This window comes from Macrotis lagotis, chromosome X, assembly GCF_037893015.1.
Source record: "Macrotis lagotis isolate mMagLag1 chromosome X, bilby.v1.9.chrom.fasta, whole genome shotgun sequence".
Taxonomy (NCBI): domain Eukaryota; kingdom Metazoa; phylum Chordata; class Mammalia; order Peramelemorphia; family Peramelidae; genus Macrotis; species Macrotis lagotis.
In genome coordinates, this window is record NC_133666.1 from 464,677,373 (window position 1) to 464,691,487 (window position 14,115).

Consider the following 14,115-nt stretch of genomic DNA (forward strand, 5'->3'; position numbering starts at 1 on the left):
CCAAGATTGAGGCCCTGTCCTCTGACTTCAAAGAAAGCATTCTCCCTACAGCAAAATGATGCCTCTCCATCTGTAAAATAGGGATGCCATTAGATTCTTAGAGTTCTAAGGTCCCTAGGAATCTTAACAATCTGTGAAAGCATAACAATGCTTTGTAGTCAGAAGCACTCCTTATCAATTGGCCCTGTGGGATAAATTGGTGATCCATACATACTTTTTAAAAAGTTGTTTGTATTTAAGTTCACCAAATTAAATATTAACCTACTAGTTGTAAACCAGCATACCCTAAAAACAGCCATTACATAGGGTTTCTTACCTTTAGTTAAAGGTTGTCCTTGAGGTAGTAAGCTTTTAAGAGATGTAAGGAATCCAAAGCATGTTTTATACCCAGGGGTCCCTGGGTATAAAGGGAGGCCACTATCTGAGCTTTTTAACAGGAATAGGGGAGGGAGATCCATGAAGGAAATAAGAACCCTGGATTTCTCTATTCTAGTATTTGGGCTCCTGGATGGGACTACACCACAAATAAACTACTTCTACAAAGAACGCAGGATTGGGTTGAATACTCACAATATTAGCACTCTCATGGTTTTTAAATTACTTGAGGCAGGGTATATATATTTTCCACCATTCTGTAGCCAAATCTGCACATGCCAAATTGAAGCTACTGAACCAACACCCAATTTCTCAGGAGGTCTTTAGTTTGCACAGCTGTGTTCCCAAAGCTAATCATTTGCTCTTTTTAATTTGAATTGACAGTTTTCCCCAGACCTAATTTCCTTACCTTAACTGAAACGGTAGAGAGCAGAACAAAGAAAATCAATGCTTCTTGAGTTTCTGTGCATTTCCAAGAATCTGTATATTTCCACCTTTTGAGGTACACAGAATCAATCATAATGGGGTGGTGCTATGGGACCCCAAGTGGGCAGCAATTAGAGCATACTATACAAAACTAGTTAAGTTACTATTTATAATTTTAATTAAGTTTATTTTTAATTTATGGGATAAAATGAGAATGACAATAACATAATATAATAAAAAAATTGCACATGAAACTGGAAATCTATTATATTTAACTTACTCTTCCATTTACCTAAATAATAAATTTATGTAATAAATTTCTTTTTCTTCATTTTTTCCTCCCTCTCCTCCCTAGAGGACTAATTATTAAGAAGAGAAATACAACAGCAAGACACTCAACAAACAGGAACACTTCTAAATGAAAATGGTATACTGTACTATTTAATTTGACTTACTGATTTCAATATGAATTAGACTTAGAATGGACGTTAGAAGGGACAATCCTTCATTTCATAGATGAGTGGATGAGAAAACTTGGGACATAGAGAAGGTCATACAAGTAGCAATGCTGGAATATGAATTCAAGTCCTCTTTTTCCCAGATTCAATACTCTTCCCTATTTTAAACTGCTTCTGGTTAATGATAGTTTCCTCACAATCATATATCACCTATCAAAATTGTGCTTTCCATCTACAATCAGTAGGGTGTTAACCCCAGATCCCCAGATATCACATATTGGTGCTTTGCCTGGTATTGCTAAAGCTCCCAGGTACCATGCTAATACAGGAGGGAAAAAAATCACATTCAAGAGCCAAGGACTTTTGTAGCATCCAGACCATCATCAGAAGTCCTATTTCCTATCAAATCAGGTCATGGGGTGAAATAGTACTGGAAAAACAAGTGAGAAGGATGGCTTTGCACATCACTATATAATAAAAATAATAATTGTCATGTCATCTTGTATATGATGATATTGTCTTCTTCAATTATGAAGACTTACATCATCATCATCATCATCAAGTCTTGGTATGGCTATGCAAAGCAGAAATGATCATCTTCTCTGAGAAATAGATAGCTAGGTAGTACAATAGATGAAGTACTGAGCCTAGACTCAGGAAGACTCATCTTTCTAAGCTCAAATTTGGCCCTAGACAATTACTATCTGTGTGATCCTGGGCAAGTCACTTAACACTGTTTGCTTCAGTTTCCTCATCTATAAGTTGGAGAAGTAAATGGCAAATCACTGAAATATCTTTGCCAAGAAAGTCCCAAATAAGATCATGAAGAGTTGGGCTTGACTGAAAAATGACAAAACAATTAAAACCCTGATAACTCTCATTCTTCCCATAGTCTCCACATGAAACAGGAAAATCTAGTAGAGGTTGAAATGGCCAGTTATAATTTATAATCTTATATAGTAAGACTAAAAACTTTGGCACACTGAAAAATACAATGACTAGAGTCAGAAAAACTGGATTTTGAAGATTTCTACTTATGTGTCTTTCAATAAATCATTCCCTCAGCCTTAGTTTTCTTATCTTTAATTTTATGAAAGGGGCAGTTAGGAGGTGAGCTTGGAACAGGATGACTCACATTCCTGAGCTCAGATCTTACCTCAGACTTTTTTATTTTATTTATTTTTAGGGCAATGGGGTTAAGTCACTTGCCCGAGGTCACACAGCTAGGCAATTATTAAGTGTCTGAGGCCGGATTTGAACTCAGGTACTCCTGACTCCAGGGCCAATGTTCTATTTACTATGCCACCTAGCTGCCCCTAATCTCAGACTTTTTTTTTTCCTAGCTGTCTAACCCTGGAATATTAGAAAATAGAACAAGATTACTTTTGAGGTACTTTCTAACCTCTTAGATAAATAATCCTATGATTTCCTATTCCTAACATGTTAGTCATTCATCCTATTTTCATGTCTATCTAAGATCTCAGGGATTTCAAGTCTTAACATTACATCTTTAAGATATAGCAAATATAAAATAAATAAAATAACAGTTCTGTCTTAGAAATTTTCACTTTTTTACTTCTGAATACTTATCAATGTGCAATTTGAACATATCATCAATTAATTTACTTACATATATTGAGCACCTATAGTCCAACTCTATTTTAATAAAGGTATATTACTTACTATTTTAATTTTGCCACCAAACAAAATTAAATTGGCACAAATCATTAACTTACTTACAATTCTAAAAGTCAATTGAAGACACAAAAGAACTTAACATGATAGAAATTTAAGAATTGTATTTGAAATTTTCACTAGGTAGCTCTTTTTCAGACAGTTTTTCATGACTTGGAGGAGGAAAGAAGGGAAAAAACAACACTTTTTTTTTTTTAACTTACAAAATAAATGACAGTGTTGGAGGGGATTCGAAACTGAACCTGTGTTTTTCAAAGAAGTATTTCTCCAGAAACTGGGACACTTCAAAGCCTCTTTCCAAGCCAAGGAAAACAGAAGACATATGAATTGGGCTTAATCACAATACTTATTTCCCTTTATTCGGTGTCTGAAAATACTTTTGTTTAAATACCTAGCGTTCTCTGATTAATACAGAATAAAGCATATTATGCACAAAACAAACTGTGATACATATCAGCAATCAATAAATAATTTATTGTTAGTAAATGTTTGTCAATTTCATTATAATTATTGTTTTTGTTCTGTCCTGTCCAACTCCTCATGACCTGGTTTAGTATTTTCTTGGCAAAGATCCTGGAATAGTTTGTCATTTCCTTCTCCGGCTCATTTTACAGATGAGGTAACTGAGGCAAAAAGGGTGAAGTAATTTGTCTAGGATCACACAGCTAGTAAAATGTTTGAGATTGTGTTTGAACACAAGAAGATGAGTCTTTCTGATTCCAGGCCTAGAGTTCTCTCCACTGTGCCACCTAAGAACTTTTAAATATAATTGATTGTCCATTAAATATGATGCCAAAGATGAAGAAGTCTAAGATATAGTTCCTGTCCTCTTGAAATATATAATCCAGTAGTAAAAACAGATAAAGAGATTAAAAAGAAAAACAAAAGAAAAAAAAAGGTATTTTGTCATGATCAGTAAAATGAAAGGATTGGCCTAGGTTGCTTCCATCTGTGCAGTTTTAAAATTCTACAACAGATATGAAGTCAATATTTGATAGAAAAACCAATGTCCAGATCAGTGTAGACTATATAGATCAGTGTGGAATGGACTGATTGGAAAAAGTTCCTAATGGAGGAATAATTTTAGCTGGAAGAAATTCCAATTCCTTAAGAAATCCCAATAAAGCAATTTCCTCCCAAAAACAAATCCTCCAAATATGCAAGACTCAAAGTAAGCTCACTTAAAATGATCAATTATTCAGTGTTAATATTTAACAATTCTCCTATTCTATATATTCATACCATACCTTATTTACCATATACTGAACCCACTAAGGGATCTATGCTGCTCCCTATTGTACTGGCCCTATATTTGTAGTCAAGTTTTTTTTAAGATTAATAGTAGTTTACAGGCAGCTAGGTGGCACAGTGGAATAAGTACCTGCCCTGGAGTCAGGAGGACCTGATTCAATTCAATCTCAGACACATAATAATTTCTAGTTGTGTGACCTTGGACAAGTCATTTATTTGCATTGCCTTACAAAAAACAAAAAAAAAAAAAGATAAGTAGTTTACAATTCCTCTAGAAAGATAAAGATTAGGTCCAGTGGAGGAAAAAGAGGGACTGTATTGAAGTTAATTTTAAAGCCAGTAAATCAAGATAACAAGGCACTGAGCTAAATACTAGGAAAATAAAGGAAGACAAAGGCAATCAGTACTTTCAAGGAGTTCACAGTCTAATGGAAAGAGAACACTCAAGCAGCCATGTACAAAACACACACACACACACACACACACACACACACACACACACACACACATACAATCGGAGGTAATCAACAGAAGGAAGACTAGCATTGAGTGTGGTCATGAAAGGCATTTCAAGTCTTAGCACTACATCTTTAAAATACAAATAAAAAATCTTTCTTAGAAATGTACACTTTTAACTTTTGAATAGAGTACCTATCAATGTGCAATTTGAACATATCAGTTAATTTGCTTATAAATATTAAGCACCTATAATGTAAAAGACACTAGGGAAGAGAAAAAGTTTACATATATATGTGTATATATACAAATATATAAAATTGGAGGTAATCAACAGAAGGAAGACTAGCACTAAGGGTGATCAAAAAAGGCTTCTTTAAAAAGGTGGGGGTATTTTAGCTGAGAATTGAAGGAGACCAGGGAAGCCAGGAGACAAAAATGAGAAAGAACATTCCAGGGAAGGGGATGACAGTGAAAAAGAAGAAAGTCAAGAGATGGGAGTAGAAAGAGAAAAGGGGACACAAAATATAAGAGAAACAAAGAGAATCTGGAGCAAAATAAGTCAATTTGTTAAGCAATTACTGGTCACTAACCTCTAAGCCTATCTGTGCCTCTCAAATTCCATCTCTGAAGCAGAGTCTTAGAAGGTATATAACTTTATATTTATCACAATCAAATTTTATCTTATTTAATTTGGTCCATTATTATAACATTCTGAAGTCTAAGTGTAAATTTACTGATGGTTCCTTTTTCTTTGTGACTCATCAATTAACTACCTGGAGATACAGAGCACCTTTTTAATGAGAAGAATGGGTGTTGAAAGGAAAAAACCAAAGTAGACAAGGGCTGAAGAAAACAGGAAGCTGATCAAACCTTTCTAACATTGCTACTTCTTGGTTTGTCCCTAAATGTCAAAGAATAATATCTTCAGCCCTTCTCTGAGAAGAAAAAAAAATCATTATCACCTAAAAGATACCATATCAAAAAAAATCAAACTTTAGAAAGTATCAAATGGTCAAGATTAAGTTCTATTCTTAGGGCCTTCTAAAGGCAAACTTCTGGGGATGCTGCATTATCACATCGGGAAAAACACGAAATGGATTCATAACTACACATAACTTGGATGGGTGAGGGGAAGTACATGTATGAAGTCAAAGAAAAATTATCTTCAAAAGACAGTGCTCCCTTGGCATCCTGTGAGCATTTCCAATGATAATTGTTCGATTAAAAAGTTCAGGGCTCTTATCAAGGTATCACAAAATCTGAAAGGTGGAGGGTTCTAACCCTAATCCTAAATTCCTTTCTAATCTTAACCCTAAATTCCTTTCTAGCCCTAACCCTATGGAAGGGACCTGAGAGAACATTTCCAAAATCTGACAAGAATTCCTTCTGTGATATCACTAAAAATGATCATCCTGCTTCCAGTTCAAGTGAGGTGGAAACCTACCAAGGCATTCCACTTTTGAACAGCTTGAATGATTATGAAATCTTTCCTTATAAATCCAAATCTGCTTCTTGTACAATTTATACATTGTTCTTGATTCTTCTTCCTGGAGTCAGGCAAAATTAAGTTTAGTCTAGCTTTCAAGACATTTGGAAAGAGCTCTCAAGTCCACCATTTACCTCTTATCTTCATCTGACTGCCCACCTCCAGTTTCTTCACCTGATCTTTCCTGTGGTCTGGCTTCTCAAATCCTACACCTCTGAAGCAGTCTTAGAAAGTATATAACTTTATATTTATCACAATCAAAGTTTTATCTTATTTAATTTGGTCCATCATTATAACTTACTGAAGTTTTTGCATTCCAATGAAAGAGTTCTGACTTTGCAGTGAGAATGTTTTGGTTCAAATCCTATTTCTAACATTTAGTATAACCATAGGCAAATCACAATCTCCCTGGGTCTCAGTTTCCTTATTGGCAAAATTGGGGATTTGAACTGGCTAGCCTCTGAAGATGCTTTCCACTCTAGAACTTTGATTGTAGCTGTCCCTTCTAGTTTCCTGTCTTCCTCAAATTTGATAACTATTACCATTTAGACTTTTATCCAAGTCATTAATAAAAATGTAGACTAGAACAGGGTAAAGGACAGATGCCTGGGGCATCCTATTAAAAAGTTTCCTCCAGGTTGCTATTGACAATGATTGGTTTTGGTCAAAGCCATTCAACTACACATTTTGTTCACATCTCCATCTTGGGCAAAAGTTCAGCATTCAAAATTCAGTCAAAAGATGTACTGAATCTTGATATGTTTACACTATTCTCCTGATTTGCCTCTCAAATTTTTATTGTTGCTTAGTCAATTAGTTTGTGTACAACTCTTATTGACCCCATTTGAAATTTTCTTGGCAAAGATACTGGAATGGTTTGCTATTTCCTTCTCTAGACCATTTTACAGATGAGAAAACTGAATTAAACAGGGTTAAATGACTTGCCAAAGGTCATGTGACTAATAAGAGTTTGAGGACAGATTTGACCTCATGAACCCAGGCTTGGCACTCTATCCACTATACCACCTAGCTGACCTATCTCTCAAATTTAACCTGACAAAAATGATAACAAAAAAATGGAAATAAGATCATTTTGATGTAACTTCATTTGATGAAGTTATGCTAACTTTTAGTGATCACTTCCTTTTTTCTACATATTTAAAAATTACCCCTTTAAAGATGTTCTGGACTATTTCAAGGAATAGAAGCCAAGTTCATCAGTATATAGTTTGCAGAGTTCACTTTGATATTTTTTTTTTTGAAAATTGGGCCATTTTCTATTTTCCAGTTTATAATTCTATTATTTTCCAGAAGTAATCCAAGACTTCTATATATTTCTAAATTTATACTTGTCTCAATAGAACCTTATTTTTCTAATATCTCTTTATGTCATATAACAGAATATCAATCCCAAATGCCAATCCATAAAGCAAAGTCATTATTTTTTTAACGTAAAGGCAAGTATTCCTTGTCCTATTCTTGTAAATTTAGTAAAAAATTTAGAAAAGGACTCTCCTAAACTCCCAAATTACATCTATTTTGCTCATGTTCAATTCAATTAAACAGAATAAGTAGTTACTATATGTTGTCATAAAAGCAGAGATTACAAAGCCAAAAGCAAAATACTTCCTGGATTCAAGGAGTCTAACTTCTACTAGACAGGGAGTACACAGACAAATAAATAAAAAATAGTTTGAGGTGGGAGAGAGAATACCCACAATTTGGGGAAATCAGAGAAGGCAGGCATTAAGGAAATTTTGCTTCATTTGTGCCTGCTTGAGAATGGGCTAAGAGGAGGAAGTATAAGGGAAGAAAGAGGAAATGAATAAAGAAGATGGAGAAGAATTTTCTATGCTTCAAGCACGATATTATGGTATGACTAGAAAATGGCATATAAAATTGGCATTTTTTGTTTTTGATTATAATGATAAAAATAGTATAAAGTGACTTTGTGAATAATCGTTGATTTATACAGAGCCTTAAAGTTTACATATATTATTTCTTCTGATCTTCACTATAACTCTGGGAGGTAGATACTATGAAATCCAAAGACGTTAATATAGTCTCTCATGATCACAAAGTGAGTTAAATAGTACAGGAGAAGTTTAAGCTCTTCATACCCCACTTGCCTTTCCATAACTAAACATTACCTTGACCTTATAATTGATAGTCTAAACATTATTTAAGGCATATATGATTATTCACATGATACTGACAGCACAGTTGAGAGATCAAATGTTAAATATTTCCAAATGATGCTCATAATGAAGTTTATAGTTTTTTTAAAAAAAGTTTCTTAACGTTGAGGGGGAGGGGAGCCCACATAAATCTTTTGGACTGACTTCAATTATGTTCACTTGTTCATACTTGCTATGTATAAACATTAAGCAATTCAAGATGTACAAATGTGACTCTGCTTAACAGTTGTTAGTTTCACAAAAACTTGAAAAAATAAAGCAGTATCTTTTTTTTCTCAAGAGATCTTTTTAAGTCTCGATACCCAAAAGTAGAGAAATTAGAGAAAAGGGGTTTCTGTGAAAACTAAAGACAATGAAGAAAGAAAAAATCTGGAAATCAAATCAGAAGGTAGTTTATTTTTGAAGGTCAAGAATTAGACATAATATACTACATTTCCAAGTCACTGTTTAAATAACAAAGGCTTCTTCTAGTTTATTCATTTAACCAACCAAATTCAACATACTCTCAAGTACTTGAAACTGGTCAAAGCAATTCTAAATCAAAAACTGAACAGAATATTTAAGAAATTCAATATTAATTACGTTCACATTTATATATTTACTTTAACTAATTCCTAACAGTTTCTGAGAGATTCTGCCAATTCTGTTTAATGAGCTCATTTGTAATTAGAAGCATCTTTGCATGAAATTAATGATTTAACATCCTTAATGTTTGTTCCCAAGTGAAACTTGGCCAATTGTTTTCTTTTCATTTTAATTTAGGAAATAAACCCTTTCTACAAAGTGAATGTAGATATGAACTTTATCACTTTGGATAATCACATTTTGAACTAGGAGTCTGAATAAATGAAACTTTATAATTCATGTACTGCAAAATTTTGGAGACAAGCATTTCTTGTCCCAAGGTTCACATGGAACAAAGAGCCTTGTATAATTGATTATGCCCCCAAAATAAAGTATTACTTCCTAATTAAACCTACATAAAACAGAAAGCATAGATTCAAACTGCTGCTTTGTTTTAGATAACATTGGAAATAATTACAATATTACAGAAAATATCTTATCTTTCTAAAATACAAGCACTAACTCTGATTCACACCTCTAACTACAGGCAATACAAGATCTGAGCCAGATTTTATATTTTAGAAAGTTAAGATAAAATATTGATTCAATTATTAACTTCTTGGCCAATGACCAATTTGGCAGTACCAAATTCTACTAAATATAGCAAAAGCACCAAAAAGCCTTGAAAACTGTGCCTGGGCTTTGTGAGAAAGTATCAAGTTTGGAGACAATCCTGACAACAAAAAGATAAAGATGGAGGGCTAAACAAGTGAAATTGTACATCATAATATCAGCAACAGATAAGAACTGTTAGTCTCAATATGAAAACCATAAATGGCAGTCAGAGGAGAATGATATGAGAACATGAGTTTTGGGTGTGAGTAAGAAAAGAAATATTTCTTTTCTAGAGAATTCTCAAAATAAAGCCATCTCTCAAGGGATGAATCCTAGGAACTATTTAAAAACAGATAGCTATTTATGGTATTTAATCAATAACCTACCCATGAGAAGATTGATAATTTTTTAAAAAGAGAAAAAATAAAAACCTATATACTTCCATCATTTACAGGTGACCTAAGGAACTTTTGATAAGACTCCTCTAAAGATTATCATTAGCATTTTCTTCAGTGGGTCTTAGGATCCTAAGAGGTCCCCAGAATAATTAATAGGGTATGCACTCTCCCCAGGCTCATTCAGAGAGAGAGAGAGAGAGAGAGAGAGAGAGAGAGAGAGAGAGAGAGAGAGAGGCAGAGATGAACACAGAGAGAGATCACAGAGATACAGATACATACACACACAGAGAGAGAGAGAGAGAGAGAGAGAGAGAGAGAAAGAATTACAAACTCAGTGAAAGGGAAGTAGGGAATAAAAAAATAAGAATTGAGACAACAGTGGAAGACATGAACATTTCTTAAAATTAAAAAAAGGGCTTGTATCAGTTTATGAATGTTGTGAGGTGGAACATAGACAAGAGAAAGAATAATGTCCAGTCAGCTAACTATAATTCTTCCCTTTTCCTTCAGGACTAACTAACCCAATTTAGGAACATAAAATTCCTAGAGAAACCTAGGAAAATTCTAGAGAAACTTTTTAGTTAAATGTCTGGAAAGTCTAGTTCAGTTCTTTAACATATTGCTTCCACAGCTCATAGACTTATTAGAGGAGTTCTCAGCTCATTTAGTTCAATCCTCTAATTTTAAAAGATAAAGAAATTGAGGTTCAGAAAGGTAATTATTTCACTTAATATATGTAATAATCATTAGAGGCAGGATTAGAACCTCAGGCCTCTTGCTCCTGTTTGTTATTGGGATTCTTCCCAATGTTTTGCTCTGCCTTCCCATGTTTCTTTTATTTCCAGTTCTCCCATTTAGACCCCAATTCTAACATATTTAAATTAAGTTTGTTTGTACTGTAGTCCTTCTTCAAGAGATATTTCTATGGTAGAAATATTTTAAGGAATAAATTTAAGATATCCAGAGGGAATTTCATAGTCAATAAATGAAAACCACTTCTTGAAAATTCAATACAATATTAAACTCTTTCTCTCTGTAGTCTTCAATGGAATTTCAAATTGCCACCAAGAACCAGAAAGGATAAGAGTTAGGGGAGCAATTTCAAAAAAAATCTGATATGTCATTCTCTCTATAGACCACCCACAATGATATTTTCCTATTTATTCATATTGACTCTTAAATAACTAAATCACAGTCTCAGTTCTTAAAAGTACACAACCAAACTAACTCCCAGGCACATCCAATGTGCTGAATAAATATTTACTCACTTTAATAACCCAAATAATCAGAATCAGATAGATATCTATGGTTTGTTGTTTGTCCCACCAAGCAATGTATTGAGGAAGAAAAAATGAAAGCATTTTTACCATGGCTTTTTCCTCCAGCTATTCCTGATGTAAGGGATGACCAAAAGAAAAAAAATTGTCCCTAAAATTTATATAATCCATAATCTAATAAAAATCTATAGACAATCAGAAAATGCAGTCATTATTAGTATCACTATCTATTAATTCCAAATAATATAAAACAATGTAGAAACATGAGTTTTAAACTAGTATTAAAACAGTGAATTAAATATTATTGTTGTCAAATGAATTTTGACTATATAATATAGTAAACATTTAAATGTCCAACTGTATACTGTGGGCTAGGTACTGAAAGTTTAAAGCAACTATAATAATCTTTTCCCTCAAAGAGCTTATACTCAAGCAACAAGTGGAGATGTCAGAGTAGATATAATGTGTCATCAAGTGTGTTCAAGTTGCATAACCAAAATACTATGTTCACCAAGAAGAAGAAGCTAGATATCATAACAGATAGAATGATGTTGGACCTGGAATCAGGAGTACTGAATTAAAAACCTACTTCATGATTGTAAATCTATGATTCATTGTTATTGAGAAGAGAGGGAGAATGCCAAAGCAGTGATTTATGTTTATTTTTTAAATTTAATTAAATGAATTATTTTTTGTTGTTTGTGACAAATCTTAAAACCAGATTTTATTTCTAGGGTTACTTAGATTAAGAAAAAACCTAGAAGAAAAAATATTCCCTGTTATGATGATACAAAGAAATGAAAATTTTAAGTGCTAAAGTAATTTTTTTCTAATATAAGAATGTCTTAAAACTTCCTAAGAGAGACTACATTTAAAGAGCTAATTATTTACATAGGTCAATTCAGATAATATCAAGTTACTGATGAATGAAGCTGGTTATACTACTTCATTTGGCCCTAGGAAGAGTAAAATAAATGAAAGGGTCATGGAATAAAGCAAATTCTGCTGGAGAAGCATTCTTCCAAGCCCTTTTGAGTGAGATAAGAACAAAGCCCAGGGCAAAAAAAGAAATTTTCTCTCCTTCTAAAAAGGGTTTGAAAACACTGAAGTCTAACAAATTTATTCAAAGATTTATTACTAAGAATAAGTAATATTTTGAATAACATAATCCTCTGAGAACCCAAATTTGCAAGCAGATCCCTGTAGTTAATACACTGTGCTACATTATTCAAAGTAATTATCAGAGATCAAAGGAATCTCATTGGAGGACATACACAACAGACTATTATCTGTCTTCTACTAAAGCCTCTATGCCTGTTTAAGCTTCTACTTATGCAAAGAATTCCAAATATTCTTCATTAAAGCCATTATAGTTTTCAAAGATATTTTTTTTGTTTTGTTTTTTTTTTTTTGGTGATAGATTCCCATTTTAATCCCATGGGGAGATTTTTAATTCTATGAAGAAACATTATAATTTGTCTAATGGATTTAAATGTATTAAAAATATGATAGCTTGAGTAGCTGTTTTAACATTCATAAGATCTGCATTCATAAGAGCTATCAGTTGGTTGAGGAGGAGTGGTTTTCCAACTTTTTTTTTCATTTTATATTCAGAAAACAATTAGTTCTAGAATGTCATCTGAAGCTCCTTCCATTTTCACTGCCCTTCTACTTTCATCCCCTTCTTTTAATACCTTGAAGGATATCAAGGTTTCTGTGGTTTGATTATGTGGACAGAGGACCTAAGTTTAAATCCCAGCTCTATCACTACTGTGACCTTGGGCAAGTCAATTAACTTAATATGTGGTTTGTTTTTCTCACGTGTAAAATAATTGAGATTGAATTATATTACCTAGAGTCCCTTCTGGTCATTTCTATGCTTCATGTTACTTTCCATTTCTATTCTATATCTTTGAGGGGGGGAAGTAGGATAAAGACATGAGACCTTGAAGATCTTTGACATGATCCTGAATAAGCATAACTATTTTAAGATTATATGTGATAATTGGATTAAGAAGACACATCATTATGTGAGAGACAGTAGGGAAGAGGCAAACTAGGAATGCATTATCATCATAATAATCATCATCACTGTTGATATAATGCTTTAAAGTTTGCAAAGAACTTTATAAAGGTCTCATTTAATCTTCTCAACCTAGAAGGTAGTTCCTAGTATTACCCCATTTTATAGATGAAGAAACCAAAGCAGACAGAGAAGTTGAGTGTCCTGCCCAAGATCACACAGCTAGTAAAAGTCTAAGGTTGGATTGAACTCAAGAGTTTTTAACTCCAGGTCCAGTACTCTATTTACTATATAATGTAACACAAGGAGTATTAGAGAAGGTTTTATGTAGGAGGTAGACTCTGAGTTGAATTATAAAAGTTAGATGGAATTTAACAGATGAAGAAACTTAAGGCATGGTATGAGCAAAGTTAAAGAAGTAGAAAAATATGACTATTTCTACAGAAGCAAAATTTAGACCTAGAAAGTACTTGAGAATTTATCTAGTCCAGAAGTTTCAAACTTGTGAAACAGCTCCCTAGTGCATTTCAAAAAATATATTAAAATATAATTGGGAAATGTTTAACAAAATAAAAATACAATACAAAATAGTTAATGTTGATTTGCGGGTTGCTAGATCAATAAGCAAGATCCTTGGATTTGATTTCACTGAGTTCAATCCCTCTTTATTACACATGAAAAAAATGTGGCAAAGAATTCTTTGCCAAAGATTATGTGAAAAAAGTATCAGACATAAAATTTGAACTCAAGTCTTTTTAATCTAAGACTTTTAAACAAATTAATTCTTCTAAGAATCTTAAAGGACGTAATCTTTATTTCTTTTCAAAAATAATTATATGGAAAAAGAAGAGACTGGAAAATTGCTATATTTTCATACATTGGGTCTACTG

The 14,115-nt window shown here is 33.1% G+C and overlaps 1 protein-coding gene across 2 annotated transcripts in view; it reads right to left on the reverse strand.

Annotated features, from left to right (window-relative positions):
• Positions 1-14,115, reverse strand: part of LAMA1 (laminin subunit alpha 1) — a 207,847-nt gene that overhangs the window by 157,469 nt on the left and 36,263 nt on the right. The window lies entirely within an intron of this gene.